Below are 2,993 nucleotides of genomic sequence, written 5' to 3' on the forward strand. Positions count from 1 at the left end.
ACCTTTAGATAAGCCAGTGATACAAATAACCAGACCAGAAAATGGACCAGGGGATTGACCCTTTAAAGGTTCAGAACAAAGAGAGGTAGGGGTAGGGGACATAGGTTCAAGGAAACATTCAGACAGATAAAATTTTCAAGGAAACAAACATAAGTTCAAAAACGAACAAAAATCAATCCAGATATAAATAACCTATGACACAAAGCTTTTTAGTTAGCTTAACGGCGGCCTTTAAATTTTCTAAAGTTTCCTGCTGACACTTCGAATCATGCCACGAGAAATCGAACCTAGCCACTGAAGAAAAACAAAAACAAACGAATAAATAAATATTGCTTCCAATAACACAGTAGTAACTAAAAAGAAGTGAGTCCGAAAATACAGTACCAGACATTCCAGCTTTAAGACAACCAGAAATAACATAAACAGATCGAGACCTTGGACCTAAAGTTCCCACTATCTTGGTCATTGCCGGGAAAAAACTCTGTAAAGAATACGAACAAATCAGTTTCCAAATCTACCAGGATCCGATCAGATTCCCTGGAAAACCAAAAACCCTAAACAGATTAACTTGAAAAACAAAAGGGAAACTTACAGCCTTAGATGGATCCAGGATTGAAACTATCCTGATTGGATAGTCTAAAATGCAATTTCCCTCAAATCTAACATAAACCCAGAAGAATTTATTCAAATCCAAGAAATCCCACAAGTTCCCAGTTCAGAACCATTAGAAAGTAGCAAATCAAAGTTCTACCACCAAGCGTAAAAAATATGCGTACGAAAGGGGGAATATGGGTGTGATAGATGCATAGATGGAGTGAGCTTACGGTGCAAAGTGGATGGAGAAGAGGAAGTGAAGTAAGGCGAATCTACACACTTTGGTGAGAAGAGTAGATAGCCTTATTGTGTCCCGATCTAGGATTGACAAGTACTGATGTCCTTGAATTAATAAGCTTGGGCTGCAAAATAATAGAAATATGATTAATAATGGGTTTAAGAAATGAATAATAATATAAGTAATGGAATGAAAGAATAAGAATAGAGATGGCTGCGGAATTGATGGATTGATGGGTGTTGTTGATGATGGAAATGACGAAATGGAGATGGTGGTGATAGTATCCCAAACACGCCAAAGAGGAAACTATGCTATGAAGCACAATCCCGGTCTTTACAAACTTTCTTGAGGGGTGGTGATCGTGTCTTCAACCCACTAGATAACAATCTAGGAATTTAGGAATCAAAATGGAAGGAATGACACCACAAGTATAGGAACTACACTTGTTTAATCGATAAAGTTCACAAAGAACTTTGAAGAGAAATAACTCACAAGAGTATATTTTATATAAGAGATGAGATGAGTACAAATGATGGCAAGCCACTCTATTTATAGGAAATGAGAGGGCTTGGCCGAATGATTACAAGTTGTTTCGGCTATATACATGTCTCTAGGAAAATACATAATGCTTGAGATGAATGAATAAGTCCTTTGGGCTTGTGTGTTCGGCTAACTCTTCATGAAAGGCCTTAATGATTCGGCTAAGGATGGGAAGACATCTCCCTTGGCCGAATATGTATGTTGGTTCATCTTGGCGCCATTTTCTCCCTTGGCCGAATGGTGGTGTGTCTCTTCATGCTTGGCGCCAAAAGGCTCTCATGTGTATGGCATGTGATGTGGCCGAATAGGCATGGAGCCTCTAGCTCATGTTTCTTGATGATTTAAGCATCCAATAGGCGTGATCTCTTCACCGATGTGTTCTTTGTTGAAAAAGGCATCTTCATGGGCAGCATCATTCATGAAAGGTACTTCGGGTGTGAATGAGCTGGTGGTGAGCTGACCTTAGATGACTTGTAACATGATGAACGTTTGGTCAGCTCCTTGTGAAAAGGTACCTCTTGAGATGGCAACTATTCGCGAAAAGGTACGATTTCACAAATTTTGACTTAGGACATATTTGAAGTGTCCTAAGTGGTGATGATGATGGTGCAACTCCCCAGCTGAAATAAATTCATCTTGTAGCTCAAATCTTCAGCTCAATCCAGCTATGAGCTCACGGCCTCAAAACAACTTTTCACCAAATTGCTCCTTAAGCTCCCCTGATCGTTCCCATGTAAGTATCCTTGCTTTTGCATGCTCCATTTAGCTCCAATGTAGCTCCCAAGTATTGGCCGAATGTGCCTACATGCATAATATAAAGAAATAAACTAAGTAAATGAACTTATACAATGTATTATATAATAATGTGGACTATAGGTTATTTAATATTCAATATGTAACATATTAAACAACCTATTATCTGATGGTTCTTTCTCTTTAAAAGATTTAAAAACATTAAGGCACTTATGAGAAAGTACTTCCCTGAATTGTTTTGCCTTTGCACGAGTGATAGGTCCAATGGGCATGACTTCAGGATCTATTTGTGTAGTTGTGATTACATCAGGAAGTAACGGAATTGGAAGGATCTGGTTGTTCTTTCATCTCCACATCTTGAGTCATTTTTGAGAACCTGAAACAATTTCAAGGTTCAAACTGATTATCGAGGGGGAAGAAGCGGGAAGGATGAAAATAGGGGGAAATTAAAATATGACTCCTAAAGATGACACACAATTAAAACTATACTCTGTGTTTTTGTAAATTTTTTGGATTATGACTATTAAATATGACACACATTATTGTAAGTCATAAATCGTTCAGATTTTAAAAAACATGAAATTTTTTTAATGACACACATGTTTTGCAAGTCATAAATTAGCGTGTGTCATCGTTTGTGTGTCATTAAAGGTATAGTTTCTTATAGTGTGCATTTTGAATAACTTGTAAAATAATAGGTAGTATCAATACTTATCTTAACTTTGGTGTCAATATTGCAAGAATAATATCGATACTTGTAACACCCATTTCCCGTATACATCACCGTACACGAGTCACAGATGTCACGTGACTTTTAAAAGATTTCCATATTTGAAAACCAGTAAAACTTTTGTTTCTATAAATAAAA

The 2,993-nt window shown here is 37.2% G+C and overlaps 1 long non-coding RNA gene across 1 annotated transcript; it reads right to left on the reverse strand.

Annotated features, from left to right (window-relative positions):
- Nucleotides 1-228: 228 nt before the first annotated feature.
- LOC120193180 lies at nucleotides 229-631 on the reverse strand. Its single transcript, XR_005522842.1, has 3 exons — nucleotides 593-631; nucleotides 385-481; nucleotides 229-294 (listed from the first exon to the last, which is right to left on the reverse strand). It is a non-coding gene; the product is annotated as an uncharacterized LOC120193180 (long non-coding RNA).
- Nucleotides 632-2,993: the final 2,362 nt, after the last annotated feature.

This window comes from Hibiscus syriacus, unplaced genomic scaffold (assembly GCF_006381635.1).
Source record: "Hibiscus syriacus cultivar Baekdansim isolate YM2019G1 unplaced genomic scaffold, ASM638163v2 tig00116989_pilon, whole genome shotgun sequence".
Taxonomy (NCBI): Eukaryota; Viridiplantae; Streptophyta; class Magnoliopsida; order Malvales; family Malvaceae; genus Hibiscus; species Hibiscus syriacus.